We start from the raw sequence: 16,381 nt of genomic DNA on the forward strand, positions 1-16,381 counted from the left end.
ATGCAAACTAATCTATAGTGGCAGAACGCAGATCAGTGCTTACCTGGGGGTTGGGATGGGGCAGGGAGGGGTGGGGAAGGAAACGCTCCTTATTATCTGTGTACCTGGTCCAAAATATAGTGTGTTCTCAACACTTCAAATATAAGCAGTTTATTATATACCCATCATGCCTCAATAAGAGGCTGAAATAAAAATAAAGAAGAAAAGAAAGGGAAAAAAATCTTTCCTACGTGGAACACCTGTACAAGTGAGGGCTCTTTATCGGTGCACACACAGGTTGCACACATAGTTCCCTAAGATGGCAAAACTTTAAACCAGAGCTTTGGCAGGCATGGGGGCCGTTCCTTTGAGTGTAGTTTCACTTTTAAATGCAATGAAGCTTCCTTGTAAAAGAAAGCTTAATAAGTCAAATCTCCAAACTCTCGGACTTTCACATTTCATTGCTTTAACTCTCTGATTTGCTAGAAACTACCAGCACGTTCCTGGGATTTTCTCCTGATGTTTCCGTTCAATTGGTAACTCATGGTGTTTATATTATAACTCTGGATCAATTTTTCAACCCTTCTTTTGGATCTGCTTGCCTCCAACCAAGCTTCCTCAAACTCAAAGGACCCCTTAGGTTTTAATGAGCTAAGATTTGGTGAATAAATCTTTGTTAACACCATCTCACATTTTACTCACATGCTACAATTAACATGCCAGGCTCCTAAAGACAGCGTGAAATGAGGAGTCGTTTTACAAATACCCAAACAGGCAAAGGAGCAGCATCATGAGGGCTAAACCACATCTAATATTTATACCCTGGAACCACTAAAAACCATGTTTACACCTTAAGGGGCCAAACACACAAAAGCCAGAGCAGCACTCTGCCCTTCTTTAGCATGTAATAGCAGAGGGAGCAAAAAGCAAGGAGGGGAGTTCCCATTGTGGCTCAGTGGTAAACAAATCTGACTAGAAACCATGAGGTTGCAGGTTTGATCCCTGGTCTTGCTCAGTGGATTAAGGATCTGGCGTCACTGTGGCTGTGGTGTGGGCTGGCGGCTACAGCTCCAATTGGACCCCTAGCCTGGGAACCTCCATATGCCACGGGAGCGGCCCAAGAAATGGCAAAAAGACAAAAAAAAAAAAAAAAAAGAAAAAAAAGCAAGGAGGTCTAGGCGTCCAGGCCAGCGTTCTGGAAAGCACTACAGAAGAGTGATAAAATACAACTCCCCAGCAGAAGAGAAAATAAGCTTATCAATCAGCACCCACAGTTATGAGGCACATGTTATTTAGAAGAATAATTGACAACGTATTAACAGCAGCTAGGGGGGCGGCTTTCACAAACATTTAAGAGGCTTTAGTTTTTATATTGCCTTTTCCCCCCCCTTTGACTGCTTCCACGCAGGGTCCGACACAATTACTGTACTAAAAGAATAATAACTGACCTCTGAAATCAATAAGCTGTTACCCAATCAACCAAAGTTACAGTAAGTCGGAGGCAATTTTAAAGCCATTAAAATATGACATATGACTGTACAGAAGTGTGCGGCCTCCAAATGCATCAAGGAGGACCTGGTGGCTAGGACCTCAAGATGCCCGAAGCCCTTTAAACATGTCGATCCACAGTAGGGCCTTGTCTCTGAAGACGCTGACTCAGAAGCCTGGGTCAAAGGTTCGGACCCCTGTGTTTGCATCCCCAGAGGAGAGGGCTGGAGGCTTGGAGAGATCCTGGGAGGTCTGTTGCCACCTCCGCAGAAGGGAGTTGGGTAGCACGTGCCCTCAACTGGGCGCCGTTATCCTTGGGCTCTGGACCCACTTCTCAGGGCTACACTTGCACACATAAGAAACAGGGCTAGGGAGTTCCTGTTGTGGTTTAGCAGAAACTAATCCAACTAATATCCACGAGGATGCATGCAGGTTCAATTCCTGGCCTCGCTGTTAACAATCCAGTGTTGCCGCCAACTGTGGTGTAGGCCGCAGACATGGTTCAGATCTGGCGTTGCTGTGGCTGTGGTGTAGGCCGGCGGCTACAGCTCCAACCCGACCCCTCGCCTGGGAACCTCCATATGCCACAGATGCGGCCCTAAAAAGCAAAAACAGAAATACTACTAAGTAATGTGCAAGAAAATCTTTAAAAGCTTTACTCAAATCTCGGGGGGAGAAAAGGGCAAACAGTCACCCATTTGGCTTTCCTCTGACGGAGGTGGAAGGGTCATTTCACAGGCCAACCAGGGAAAGTGATTTTTGTACATGTTTCTAGATTTGCGCCTTAAGGGAAAGCCAAGTATTTTATCCAGAAATTAAATGTAAGAGATCTGGCCTTTCCTCAGAGATCACGCAGTATCCACTGCGAACAGTGAGTGAGACAGGCAGTGGGTACGTCTCCTGATTACACAGCATCACTACCATTTCATGAAGTCTGGGCCCGTTATTCTAATTCTGGAAATCCTCCGAGAAAGGGTGCTATCTGTGACACTTATCTTGGTATTGAAAAATGAGCAGGGAAGGAAATCAACTCTGAATTCAGGACTCCACAGGTGACAGTCGCACCCTACTTCTCAACGCTCTTAATTTGTTCTCTATTTTCAGAATAGTAAAAGCGGCAAGTCGTGTTCCTGTGTGCCAGGTGTCATTTAAATTCAGTAAAAGCTGAATGATAACAACTGAATTACCTTGAGGGAAATGTACATTTCTGAAAGATAAGCATAGTTTAATGTTAATAGGTAACCAACTACAGATTAAAAAGATAACTTGAGGAGTTCCCGTCGTGGCGCAGTGGTTAACGAATCCGACTAGGAACCATGAGGTCACGGGTTCGGTCCCTGCCCTTGCTCAGTGGGTTAACGATCCGGCGTTGCCGTGAGCTGTGGTGTAGGTTGCAGACGCGGCTCGGATCCCGCGTTGCTGTGGCTCTGGTGTAGGCCGGTGGCTACAGCTCCGATTCAACCCCTAGCCTGGGAACCTCCATATGTCGCGGGAGCGGCCCAAGAAATAGCAACAACAACAAAAGACAAAAAAATAAATAAATAAATAAAATAAAAAGATAACTTGTGAACTTACATGATCCAATTCTTCAACTAAAATTACACAGCAATGGGAAAATGATGCAAAATTTCAAATATTTTATATACAGCCTCTTGGTTACAATTAAGCCAACATGTACCCGCGTTTGTTTGGTGCTTTAAGATCAGATACAAGATGCTTAAAACTCCATTTAAGCTGATATGCAAGCTTCCATTTATACAGTTTTGTACCTTATTTCTACTCGGGTAACCTGAGGAAAATTTTTAGAGAATGATCTGCCATTGTAATCTTTAACGGCATTACTCAAATCTAAGGAATTTCAAATCTATGCTTTTAATAATCTCAGTAATAGCTAAATATAAATGTTTTTCGGAGAGAACACTTAAGTTTTTCTTAAAGGAGAGATGGAGATCATTTTCCCCCCTTGCAGTTAAGAAGTATGCTCTCTATATATCATTTGAGCCTAGAGAGTCTCCACAAATGCACGCAGTATTCCTCTATTTTTTTTGTGTTCCAGGACCTTCTGTTTCCAACATCTTCAAAATTCGTTTGAATCCCATCTCCCACAATCCTATATTCAGCCAAAGGACAGCAAACAGAGCCCTCTACCAAGGTCAGCAGGTGAAGCGAAAACACATAGGATTTGAAGTCCGACTGTTTTAAAATCAAATTATATGTATCTCGAGTCCCAGATACTAATGGCAGGAATTTGGGCAAATTACCTGGCTTCTAAGTCAGTTTCTGTATCTATAAAATGGGGGTGCTGTTTATCCTGAAGAGTGGCTCCGGTGATTAGAAATGATGACTAGAAAGTGCCTTACAATACCCGGCCCAGGAGCTGCTGCTGCTGCTGCTGCTGGCAGCAGTGTCCTCCCCCTTCGCCTTCCTATCAAGCATCTATTATGCACACAGCACCAGAGAAGGGGCTACGGCCAAAACACAAAGAGGTCTGAGACACACACCATTTCTGAGACACACTCCAGAACCACTGTGACTCTCTATAAAACTAGATCCATATCTCACATCTTACATAAAAATAAACTCCATGTTAAATATCAAGGAAAGAAGAAAGGAAGGAATAATAAAGCACTGAAGAAACTGGCTAATTTTTCTTTTCATAATTAAGAGTAAACAAAGACTTTCTGTGATACAAACTCAGATCTCATAAACAAGTAATTGCTGTATCTGTACAGATACATAGAAACTTTAAAACATTATAGGGGAATTCCCTTGTGGCACAGTGAGTTAAGGATCCCGTGTTGTCACTGCGGTGGCTCAGGTCGTTGCTGTGGCATGGGCTTGATCCCTGGCCTGGGAACTTTCACATGCCATGGGCACAGCCAAAAATAGACAAATAATAAATAGGTTGACTGACTGATTGGTTGACTTTTTAAAAATCCCACAAAAAAACAATTATTATGATAAAACCTGCCAAGAGAAGATTTGTATCTGCTGGGAAAAATGTATTAGGCAATTTATACCACAAAAGGCTAGGTTCCATAATACATAAAGAGTTCCTACGAATCAATAAGGAAAAGATCAACTATTTAACAGAAAAGTAGGTGAAGGAAATGAACACACAATTCACAGTTCACATCTAAAACATGAAAAAATGATCTATTGCATTCCTCATAAGGGAAGAGCATATTAAAACTGTACTGGGATACCACTTTCACTTATTGAACTGTCAAAGACAAAATTTGGTAAACACAGCTGTCAAAGGGGGCCAGGGAAAAGGGCATTTATATATGTTGCTGGTGAGAATATAAAATAGTACAATCTCTGTAGAGAACAACTTGACAGCTATTGACCAAAGTTAAAGTGTACACAGTCTTTTAACTTAGCTGGCTCACTTTTAGGAATGTACCACAGGAAAATAATGCCACGTGTGGGAGATTATTTTGTAACGGATATTCATTGCAACATGTTTGTAATGGCAAAAGACTGGAAATAGTCCATCAATTAGGAAGCTGGCTATATAAATTATAGCTTATCCACACAAGGGAATACTATGCAATCATACAAAGAAGCTCTTTGTGTACTAATGAAAACAGACCTTCAAGATACATTGTTAAATTTCAAAAGCAAGATACAAACAAGTATGCTTTAATTACCACGTGTGTAAGAAAAAGGGGGCTTACATATATATAGTTCTTTATATGTGAATAGAAACTCCTGGGAAGGAAATATTTTTAAAAACTAGTAATATCACTGCATCAGAAAAGGAAAAACTGGGTGGTTGTAAGACAACTGTGGAGTTCCCATCATGGCGCAGCAGAATCAAATCCAACTAGGAACCATGAGGTTGCAGGTTTGATCCCTGGCCTCGCTCAGTGGGTTAAGGGTCCAGCATTGCTATGAGCTGTGGTGTAGGTGGCAGCATGGCTCAGATCCTGCATTGCTGTGGTGTAGGCTGGCAGCTGTAGCTCCAATTTGACCCAAGCTTGGGAACCTCCATATGCCACAGGTGCAGCCCTAAAAAGCGGGAAAAAAAAAAAAAAAGACAACTGTATATTTTTTTTGACCAGATAAATTTAACTTAAAAAAATATTTGCAAATGATATATCTGATGAGGGGTTAATATCCAAAATATACAAAGAACTCATACAACTCAACATCGAAAAAAATAATCAACCTGATTTTAAACATGGACAGTGCAGAGTTCCCACTGTGGCACAATGGGATTGGTGGCATCTCTGCAGTACCAGGGTGCAGGTTCAATTCCCAACCCTGCATAGTTAGGTTAAAGGATCCAGTGTTGCCGCAACCATGGCATAGGTCACAACTGCAGCTCGGATCTGATCCCTGGCCCAGGAACTCCATTATGTCATGGGAGGCCGAAAAAGGAAAAACAAAACAAAACGAAATGGGCAGCAGACCTGAACAGATATTCTCCCAAAGAAGATATACAGATGGCCAACAGATACATGAAATATATCACCTCACACCTGTCAGAATGGCTATTACCAAAAAGACATCAGATGAGGGTCAGTGAGGATGTGAGACAAGGGAGCGCTGTGACGGTGAGCGCTGCTGGGAATGGAAACTGGCGCAGCCATTATGGAAATCAGTGCAAGGTTCCTCGAAAAACTAAAAACAGAATTACCATACAATTCAGCAATTCAACACCTGGGTATTTGTCTGAAGAAAACAAAAACACTAATTTGAAAAGATATATGCAGCCCTATGTTCACTGCAGCATTATTCACAAAAGCCATGATAGAAGCCACCTAAGTGTCCACTGATAGATGAATGGATAAAAAAGATGTGGTAAATATAATGTAATATTATATAAATATAATATAATATAATGTAATAGATACACTCGGCCATAAAAAAGGATGAAATCTTGCCATTTATAACAACATGGATGGACCTGGAGAATATTTTGCTAAGGGAAATAAGTCAGCGAAGGACCAACACCGTATGATTTCACTTACATGCGGAATCTAAAAAGCAGAATCTAAAAGTTAAGGTGTCCTGGCCTGTCCCTTTTAAACCTTGTCTAATTCCTGACACCCCACCACTGTGTCTAGCGGCACTGCACGGTCCCCCAAACATGAAGAAGCAGGCTGTCCAAATCAGCCACCAGAGAATAAAAGCCTTGGCAATAAGCTGCAAATGGACAATTAAGAGGCTTCAGAGACTCCCTACTTTTACTTCCTGAAGGGCTGTGAGGGGCTGTGAGACAGTCTGAAGTGAGAGAAGTGCAGGGGAGACTCCAAAGAGCATGCATTTGTTGTCTCTAAAGTGTCCCCATTATTAGGTATGAGTCATCACCCTGCCTCCTGGCTACACCCAAAAATGGAAAAAGAAAGGGATGGGCCAGGACACCTTAACTTCAGGACACTGGCCATTAAAATTCTTCAATTAAATCACCCCTTATATGGACTCCGTGCTCGCCAAGCAACCAGCTACCTCTAATACATGGGATACCTGGAGTAAGGACAGGCTGGGGCAGATTGTCCAGTGAGAGCCCTGGAGCCAGGGCTGCAGGAAGGCAGGGGAAGGAGTCAATAAATGGGGTAAGAAGGTGGCCAACAATCTTCACCTGAGAGAAAATGCGCAACCAAACCAGTGCGTATTTACATTATTTCCTGAGCTTTCAACTGGGGCAGGAACGTGGCTCCTGAAACATCAGCCGGACCCCTGAGATCTGTCTTAGGGATACGGAGAAAGCTACACCTCAAGAGACAGCTGCCCTGACAAAAAGAATCTACATGCTATGCCGGGTCACCGGGAGTGGTGGAAGAAGAGGCTCTTCGGTGTGCTGGCGGGGCACGAGATCGGAGGCCAGTGTCAACAGAACTGGCCGAGGCGGAGCGCTGAGGTGGGAAGGGCGGAGGACGGGGTCCCTCACGGCGATGCCACCATCATCGGGAAACCTGAAGCTCCCCGAGACAGCCAAGCCTTCTCGCTAGAAGCATTACTAGGTGGGGCTTTGGGGTTAAAATGCAGTTGTTTGCTTTCCCTGCACGCCTGGTTTAGCTTTACCTTTTTTACTCATTTTATCTGACATGCCCTGGGCCCTTACCAAATTAGACCAACGAGCCTAGTCTTGAAAAGCTAACAACTGCTCTCCAAACACACCAATTTCCTTTTCCCTAAAACAAAGGCTTTAAAAGGGAAAGGAAAGGGAAAAAAAAGAGAGTACATACAAATCGTGCCAATTTTTTCTGGCCAACCTGGAGTTTCCAGTTAAGCTTTCTACTCTCGTGTATACATCTTTCATTAAAAAAAAAAAAAAAAAAAAAAAAAGATGAAATAAGAAGGGAAACGAAACACTGTGTACCAAAACTAGACTGTAGAGGTGCTAACCAAAAGGTAGAAAAAAATTTCAAGATGAAATGATTTAAGAAAACACTTGAACAACAGTGAGCATACATGCTAACAAAGCTATTTTCTGCCTCCGGCTGGGAAGATTCGAGTAGTCCCTCTCTCTCTGTTCTAAGCCACTCTAATGCTGACAATGACAAAGGTACCCCAGGAGGTGGGGGTTGGAGTGAAGGGGGTCCACACCCCGCCCCCCCCCGCCATAGAGAGGAAAGGGCACCTGAGTACACACATCCTAGCTCCTGGTCACACTCAGGACTCCCTCTTCAGCTCCAGGAACACTATGGCCTGTCCATGGTTATCAGGAATTGGGGGATCCTTCAGCAAAGACTCCCCACGACACTTTCCATAACGCACCAGTACCTGTATCACAGACCTGGAATTCAGGAGGCCAGAGCATTCGGGCCAGGACGCACGAAAATACTCCCAGCTCCATCCCTCACCTACTATAAAGGCAGCTCTCGACAAGATCAGCTATAATCATAATTTGTTGCTAATAAAGTTCCTAAGTTTACTAACGATTTGTTTATAATGAAGGGCTTCCCTGTATAATAAAATGTCTCCCCCCATGCAATCATTTAGTTCCCCCTATGGTACTCAGGATAGGAAGGAAATAAAGACAGAAATGGTGCTTACATTCCAGTAAGAGAAAACAGGCCATAAGCCAGGAGACTAAGAAATAGTATGATTTCAGACTATGAAGAAAATAAGCCAGGTAGGGTAATGGGACATAAGGTAGAGGTGGGAGGTGGGTTCTTCTGGATAAAGTGAGGAAAGGCTTCTGAGGAGGTGTGATTTGAGCACCAAATGCTGAATGTTACGTAGGGTAAGACAGTTCTAGAGAGAGGGAAGAATCAGTCTAAAAGGCACAAGGAAGGAACCAACTTGTTAAGTGTAAGACAAGTTAAGATCTGTGCTGACACCTAAGCACTAGGCCAGTTAGAAGAGCAGGTGCTGGCGTGGGGTTGGGGGAGGGGTCAGAGGCAAAGACCTACAGCGCAAAAGGGAACAGCACCTGCTATGGTGTCCACGCCTCTTCCTCTCTTCCTGCTGCAATCGAAGAACCTCCAGCCCACATTCCCAAACCTAGCCCTTTGCTAAGGGTTATTTTCACCTCCAGAAATGACACTTGCTCCTTCCAACAGGTGTCCCTTGGGATCCACAGAGGACTGGTTCCTGGGGGCAGGGACATCAAATCTGCAGATGTTCAAGGCCCTTATGCAAGACAGCGGAGTATAATCGGCGGAGTACAATCAGCCCTCCGTATCCGCAGGTTCCGCATCCGCGAACTCAACCAACCCGGGATAGGGAACCCGCGGACATGGAGGGCCGACCGTATATTGCTTCCTTCTAGCTGAAGTCTCCTCACTCAAGTCTCACCTCCTCCTCATCTTCCCATTAGAGCCAATGGAAGGATCCCTATAGGTTCTGAGCAGACACTGACTGTCTGTCTACTAAGTGCCCAGTGCTACCCTGGCCCTGGAGATACAGAGGTGAAGCAGACACAGGCCCTGCCTTCAGGAGGCTGGGCCTGGTCTCCCAGGGAGAGGATGGTAACAAACAATTTCTACACAATGGGGTAATTGTAACAATAAAGGTTCACTGACTTTTAATCAGTTGCTCTGACAGCAACTTAACTCTTCTGTGGGTGGATATGATGTCATTTGCCCAGATATGCAGGAAACTCTAGAGCCCCATGAACCTGCTTCCCAGAAGGCCTGGAAGTCTGGTCTAAGCCTGCTGCATCCTCCAAACTGCCCTGGTTTGAACACTGAACTCACCTACCCATCAGGATCAAGCCTCCACTTGTGAGCCCGGCTCTCAAGGCCTGAGTTTCCATCTCCATTTCCTCTACCAGGCCTCCCGAACCTTCACTTCTTGTTACCAGAAACCCGTTGTCACCTTCTTGACCACTAATGCTTAGTCCAAAAAGGCACTTAAATGCCTGTGAAGACAAAGAAATAAAGGGGGTGTCCATCCGACCGTCCCTGGGGCTGGCTTGCGTCTGGCTCCTGCAGAGGACTTCTGAACGGCCCTTTCCCCACGCTGCTCAGCTCTCCTGGTCTTCACCATCACCGAGCATCTGCAGGCGGCCACGTACCAGGATCTCACTATCACATCTAGTATTATTAAATTAGGTCACTGTCTCTAGGAATATCATGAGCGCCCTGAAAATAGCAGCTGTACTGCTATAAACTCTTATAAAGAAATGAGCCTGAGAATTTAACAATCATACCAGGATTTACTGTGACACATGTTTTGTCCTCTTCAAAGTAATTATCTTTCAGGGTTACGTGCTTATTCCAGGAATATTTTCTGGGTTCGAACAGTGTGGGGACTCCTCTTTCAGTCTGCACCAGTGCTGGGGCACCTTTTTTCAATATCTCTTCCACCCGTTTTCCGAAAGCAATGCTGATCGGGATGTGTAAATTCTAGAGGACTGGCATAGAAAGAAATTATGTAGTCACACTATGCACTCTTTCCTGACACTGCCTAACACACAGTAGGTCTGCAGCCCTCACTGTCATGAACACATGAGGCAGGGTGTCCAGAGCCCTGGCTCTGCCTCTAATACTTATCGGCTCTGGGACAGAAGAAGGTATATAACAGAATGTGTGTATATGTGTGTGTGTATGTATATGTGTGTATGGCTGAGTCATGTTGCTGTACAGTGGAAATTGGTACAACATTGTAAACTGACTATATTTTAAAAAAGAGAAAAAGTAATTTCCCATCAGAAAAAAAAAGGCCAAGTATAAAAAATAAGCCCCCAAAAAGAAGATACAAATAATAAATCAACACTTGAAAAAGACATGAATATAAAAGAAACTGTAAAGTACAACTTTAAACTTAAATTAGAAAAAAGAGAGTAAATAATAACATCTGTTGCTGGTGACACTGGGAATAATGTAATACATGTGCACGCATGTGTGCACGTGTGTATAAAGCACATTTATCGCATTCATTTATAAATTAACATAAGTCTCTTATAGATGACTATATTATGGCAAATAATTTTTTTTTTCCTTTTTAGGGCCGCACCCGCTGCATATGGAGGTTCCTGGGGAAGGGGTCCAATTGGAGCTACAGCTACCAGTCTATGCCACAGCCACAGCAATGCCAGATCTGAGCCACGTCTATGACCTACACTGAGCTCACAGCAATGCCAGATCCTTAACCCACTGAGCAAGGCCAGGGATGGAACCTGCATCCTCATGGATACTAGTCAGGTTTGTCACCCCTGAGCCACAGTGGGAACTCCAAGAAAGAAAACTTTGTTAACTTCCAAAAAGTTGATGCCAATAATGCAGGGATGGGGGACAAGAAGCAATGAAGGAAATTATTCCAAGGTCAGAAGGAATTTTCACAGCAAAGTAATGGGCTCCAAAAAGGATACATGGAAGGTACGCTCAGCTCAGGGAAAGGCATTCTGTCCATGTGACCAAGAACTTGAGAAGACGGAGGAAAGGAAGCAAAATCATATACAAGGCGTGGTACTAGATTAAAAGTTTTAGAAAAGTGGCAGGTGGACATAACATTGTGAGTTCACATTGTAGCAAAATCTCCATATTGAGACTAATGGCAACTTAAAGTAGGATAACTTCTATTTCTAGCTTTTAAGGAGAAGGTGCTCAAAGAATTACACACAGGATTTCATTGTCTTTGAATGTCTCAGAAAGCAGCAGTCTAATAACATCATGACTTCCAGTTTAATAAGTGATTTTTTTTTTCTTGTGGTTTGGCTCCTTGTCAGTATTTTTATTGAAGTATTTTAACTCCCAGCAAGAGAGACTTTCTTTCTCAAAAATTTTTAGCTTAAAATAAAAATTAATTCACCATCAAGATATCACCAAATGGTCCCTTCTTACATTGAGTAAATATTTATTTTACAATATTCCTGTTCATTCAACAAATACTTGAGCACATAAATGCGTCAGGACTGGGGACACAACGGTGAGAGAAGCAGCAAGAGAAAACCAAACACTTAGTCCTGCCCTCCTGAGGCGAATGGCACGTTCCTGGTGGGAACCACGTATCCACCTCCTCTGAGGCTGCGATGAGCACTGGAAGACACAGGTCCTGGGAGTGCAGCACCTGGTGGGGACACAGACCTGGTGGGCGGGAGGATGTTCCCGGGGAGATTACAACTAAACCGAGACTAAATGAAAGAGCTAACTAGGCAGGGGGAAGAGGGAGAGTGTGTGTGTGTGTGTGGGGGGGGGGGGGATCCAAGCAGAAGGGCAGCCCCGCAGCCCAGGCTGTGCAGCAGGCACTGGTGAGGACCAGAGGGGCTGGGTCACAAGGGAGGGGAAGCCAAGTGTGAGATGAGACTCGGGTGGGGGATGGGGCCCTGTCGGCCCCGTGAACAATCTTTTTTCCTCCAGGGGAAGCCACTGACGGTGTCAGTAGGGAGATGTCTGATTTCTCGATCAGAAAAGGGCACTGGCTGCAGAGGAGAGGGGCCCACGCCCGTCCTGCTGGCCACGCGTCCCCGGCATCAGTCCAGGGCCACACAAGAGACAGACAGCACGCACTATTTCAACAGAGAGGTTTTAATGAAAAGAATAGCTGATGAGGTATAAGCATAAAGCTATTAACTGGGCACTGAGAAGTCAGAGAGCGAGGGAGTGAGGGCTACGTATCACCGAGGTAGCAGCGGCCCTGGGTAGGCAGCTTCGCTGGGTGTGATACCTTGGGGGCTGCAGTGAAGCCGGTCCTGCAAGTATTGGGAAAACTGGAAAGTGGGTTCAGGTGCTGCCACAGGAAGGCACTGCTGCTGCCCCCAGGGGCAAAGAAATATTGCTCAAGTGACCCCATGGGAAGAGGAAGCAGACAGGAAGAAGCAAGTTCCTCCTCCCTTCAGCCTCTGTTCAAACCCCTGTTGGCACCGCCTGACGAAGAGCTGGGGGGCAAGCAGAAAGGGGGTTGGTAAAATCCCAGCTTTACCATCACAGACGACAGAAGGGTGGGCTGGGAGCTGAGAAACAAAAGCTCAATAACCAAAAAGTCACACACATACACATAAATGTGTCAAAGAAAACTTTTACCAGCCTCTGCTCTTTTCCAACACGGCCAAATGACTCAGGAATCAAAGGTACCTACCAAATCTAGGGCACCAGCGATTGTGAAGACACACCAACATTTAGGTACTGCTAAGGAAAACTGCTGCCAAGTAAACAGACTCGATGCCAAGTCTCCATGAATTGTAAGATGCACCCTTAGTCAAAGATGTTAAAAGGTGAAGAAAAAAACGTCTATCTCAGAACTGACAAAACAGCTTTATTCTTTAGCCACTTGCCAAATGTAATCAAAACAAGTCATTTCTGTAGAAAATTATTACTGAAAAAACATCCAAATGAAAGAAAATACTGAAAACCAGGAGCTCCAAGGGGATCTGCTTTGCTCCATTTTTTGTGTTTGTTTTTTTTTTTTTTTTTTTTTTTTGTCTTTTGTCTGTTGTTGTTGTTGTTGTTGTTATTTCTTGGGCTGCTCCCGCGGCATGTGGAGGTTCCCAGGCTAGGGGTCAAATCGGAGCTGTAGCCACCGGCCTACGCCAGAGCCACAGCAACGAGGGATCCGAGCCGCGTCTGCAACCTACACCACAGCGCACGGCAACGCCGGATCGTTAACCCACTGAGCAAGGGCAGGGACCGAACCCGCAACCTCATGGTTCCTAGTCGGATTCGTTAACCACTGCGCCACGACGGGAACTCCTGTTTTTAACATTTTATTTTGAGAGACTGTAGATTCTCATGCAGGTGGAAGAAGTAACAGAAAGATCCTACGGCCTCTTCACTTCGTCTCCTCCGACGGCAAGTCTTACATAATCACAGTGCAACATAACAACCAGGACGGTGACACTGATACGACCCGCCAACCTCGCTGTGATTCCAACAGCTTTATAATGTACTCGTTGTGTGTGTATTTAGTTCTATGCAACTTGTTACACGTGAATTCAAACAACCACGACTGCACCATAGTCAAGATACAGCAAATTTCATCACGAGAATCCCTTGGGCTACACTTTCAGTCACAGCCATCCCTCTCTCCTACCAATACCTATTGACATTATTTTTAAAGGAAAGGACCTTATATATTATTCTGCCATTTGTCACACTAATTCTATATTTAAAGAGAGATTTAACAACAAGCTGTCTCGGCTGGCATTGGACTAGCTATTCCTACACAGCAGTACCATGCAAAAATAGATGAAGACCTCTCCAAATAAGGACATCTTATTTTTCAAATAAGAGATGGCATCTTTCCTAACCTCATCATCCACTCTAGGCTCTCTTCATCATCTCCCCCTGAACTGCGGCAACACTGACTGTTAGCTGCTATTATTATCACTGTGGTCGTCATTAGCCTGATTATGTCTCCATGGTCCAGTTTCGCCGCCCGCTCATACATCTTGCACGGGGCGGCCAGAGTGATCTTTATAAAAATGAAATCCAAACGTGTCATTTGCCTGCTTACAACCCCTCCAGGGCTTTCAGGACTGAGCCTCACCTCCGCAGCCTGCCATTCAGAGCTCTTCGAGGCCTGGCACCTACTTGCTAACGAACCTCTCTAGGTCCAGGCCAGGAAGCCACCTGTCCTCTCTCTCCCCTGGGTCACTGCTTATACCTTTCAGACTGTGCTCTCCCCTCAGCAAAAACCTCCCTGCTGGCTTCTCACTGCAGCTTTTACAACCCTTCCCCAAGCAAGCCATCTCTCGTTTCCTTATCATGATAAAATACACACGACATAAAATTCACCATTTTAACCATTTTGAAGTAAATGGCTCAGTGACATCAAGTACTTTATTCAATTTAAATACAAGTTTACTTCTCTAGATGCAGCAGGCACTAAGTACATAACAGTTTTCCATAAAAGAGAGGAAGAAGATCAGAAGTTGCACATTATGAGACGACTTAAAGTCTCACTTAATAGGAAGGCTTAAGCTACTATTACTAACCGTTAAGACCCGAGCTGTCCATAAATATGGTGGCTACGAGGCACATGCAGCAATTTAAATTAACTACAATTGAACAATTAGTTCCTCAGTCACATTTCAAAGGCTCAATAGCATGTGGCCACTGGCCACCTGACTAGACAGCACAGTTATAGAATATTTCTATCATCACAGAAAGTTCTACTGGACACAACTGCTTCAGATTATTTGAAAATGAAATGAGAACTACCCAGCTGGTGAAAAGCAGGAACATAGGCAGGAGCAAAGCCGCAGCTCTATGGGAAGCTGACGCATGCTGGAAGAATGCAGAAACCCGGCACAGAGACCACAACCTTGGCCTGTGTCCAGACCCAAAGGCCATAAAAATTCTAAGCTAATCTGTACCCAAAGGTATGCTTTTAAAAAACAGTAAATGCTGGCAATGAGAATACGAAAGAAAGTGCAGAAGCTGAGAATGGAATGGTTAGGAGGGTAGAGGCACCGAGAGGTTAACGAGGCCTCCCCAGCAAGGGCTACGTCCACAGGCCTGAAGACAGACGCCAGCAAGGGCAACAAGGTGGGCAGGGCGTCCCATGCAGGGCCCAAGGTCCGAGACCTGGTAGGTGATGGTACCATGATTCAAACACAGGCCTGTCTGTTTCCCTGTGATGCTGACCACTCGGCACTGAAGAAACTGCAAAGCAGGCAGCTTTGAAGCAGGGGGTGGCCGGAGCCTAGGTACAACCAGGGAAAGGACAGGAGCGAATTCTAAGGTAAGCAGGGCCAATACAAAGAGCTTTGTCTTTCGGGCTAAATTGGGACTTCATCTTGGTGAAGAACCACTGAAGAAATCTACTAGAACAGCAAACCCAATTTTAGATAACCAAATTTTTGTTTTAGCAAGCCGACCCCTGAAGAGAGAGAAGGCCGTCTGGCTGGAGAAGGGGTGGACAAAAGGACAGCTGAGTCAGGAGGCAGCACACACCACGAGCACGAGTTAGGCTTCGGGGTCAGACCCCACCTAGCGCCACACACATCAGAACCTTAGCACAGGGTTCCCCTCCCAGAGCCTCAGTTTCCCTTGGGGATTATCTGCCCCCTCATTTCTGCTGCAGGTGACGGACTGGCCTCTTCGGCGGACTGCTGCCAGGGTTCTGGTGAGGGCCCCGTGGTCCTCTCTGGGATGCAGCGCTATGAGGAGAAGGCGGGCTAGGAGCTGCCAGGGCCCCTGGCTGCCTTGCAAAGCACAGGCCAGCACAGCCTAGGTAGAGAGAGAGGAGGGTGGAGTAACACGGGCCATTAAGTTCCTCTTTTGGTTGAAAGGTCTGAGCTAGATTTAGGTTGCTCGCAACTTAAGAGACCCACAGTAAGTTTGCGGTAAGAATTATATGCAAATACATGTAAAGCATGTCAGGTACTCAGGACAGGTGGTGTTCTTAGTACTACTAAAATAGTTCAGGCAAGAGAGAAGAACTAAGGCAAGTTCCACAAGAACAAAAAAAACAAAGACGAGGAGTTCCCTGGTGGCCCAGTGGGTTAAGGATCCAACATTGTCATGGGTGTGGCTTGGGTTCGACCCTGGCTGGGAACTTCCATAGGTGTGGCCCA

The 16,381-nt window shown here is 45.1% G+C and overlaps 1 protein-coding gene and 1 non-coding gene across 7 annotated transcripts in view; both read right to left on the reverse strand.

Moving 5' to 3' along the window:
• The window catches only part of TNRC6B (trinucleotide repeat containing adaptor 6B), a 247,943-nt gene that overhangs the window by 88,691 nt on the left and 142,871 nt on the right, over positions 1–16,381 (reverse strand). The gene's annotated exons all lie outside the window — the stretch shown is intronic.
• Positions 9,101–9,162, reverse strand: MIR7134 (microRNA mir-7134). Its single transcript, NR_128450.1, has one exon. It is a non-coding gene; the product is annotated as a microRNA mir-7134 (primary transcript).

The sequence above is a fragment of the Sus scrofa genome, chromosome 5, assembly GCF_054392235.1.
Source record: "Sus scrofa isolate SSC_HxYL_T2T_F1_AM1 chromosome 5, Sscrofa_HxYL_maternal_Yorkshire_Landrace_v2.0, whole genome shotgun sequence".
Classification (NCBI taxonomy): Eukaryota; Metazoa; Chordata; class Mammalia; order Artiodactyla; family Suidae; genus Sus; species Sus scrofa.